At 38.5% G+C, this 766-nt stretch overlaps 1 protein-coding gene across 1 annotated transcript in view; it reads left to right on the top strand.

Moving 5' to 3' along the window:
• The first annotated feature begins 326 nt into the window (after positions 1-326).
• ZC3H11A (zinc finger CCCH-type containing 11A) overlaps positions 327-766 on the top strand; it is a 60270-nt gene continuing 59830 nt past the window's right edge. Inside the window, exon 1 of the mRNA XM_053706715.1 lies at positions 327-390. The gene's annotated coding sequence lies outside the window, so the exon portion shown is untranslated. The remainder of the gene's footprint in view (positions 391-766) is intronic.

Genomic DNA, 766 nt, shown 5'->3' with positions numbered 1-766 from the left:
CTAGCAATTAAAGATATTGCTTAAAGAAGCATTTTTCAGTATTTGGGCCACATTGGATCATGGTACTTGGAGTTTCAGGGAGATTGCATTCCATTTGCTGGCATCAGGGAGCCGCAGCCGCTACAATCAGTGAGACTCCCTGAACTTCAGGGAGAGTTGGGATGTCTGCAAGAACGTTTTTTTTCTAACCACTTTATAAATGTGCTTCATAAACATTCATTTTAAGAATTTCGTATCCTTGGATACCAAACTCCTGGCAGAGAAGACGAAGCAGCCATTTTATTGCCCTTTCTTCCTGAGAAAACCGGATGTTCGCCATCTTTGGGGCTGTCTCTTTGACAAACGGACGTGGAAAGAAGTGAAAAGGAGGATAAGAGATCGAACTACTCGGTATGATCTTTTTTGGTGTGTTTGATATGGATTCGGCAAAAATTGTTCTTTTCTGGTGACATGTTAATGTTTTGATAGTTCAAGTCAAGGGTACGATAGGTCGTAGGCCATAGAGTCTAACTCAGGGCAACCCCGGTGTATATGTAAGGTGATGGCCTGACTTACTCTATGTAAAATTCTAAATTTAGAACGTTTCAATTTTACCTTGTCAGTGTAACGTTCCAAATTGTATTTATACCAGTAGTGATTGTATTAAAAATCACTCCAAAAAACGATTATTATTTTTTGTTATGATTTCCATCTTGCTTTTTGTTACCATAAAAAATAAATTGTTATTCATGGACTACCAAACGGCACTGCTGCGTTTTTTGGCAAA

This window comes from Bombina bombina, chromosome 3, assembly GCF_027579735.1.
Source record: "Bombina bombina isolate aBomBom1 chromosome 3, aBomBom1.pri, whole genome shotgun sequence".
Lineage (NCBI taxonomy): Eukaryota > Metazoa > Chordata > Amphibia > Anura > Bombinatoridae > Bombina > Bombina bombina.
This window is presented reverse-complemented; position numbering and strand designations above follow the sequence as displayed.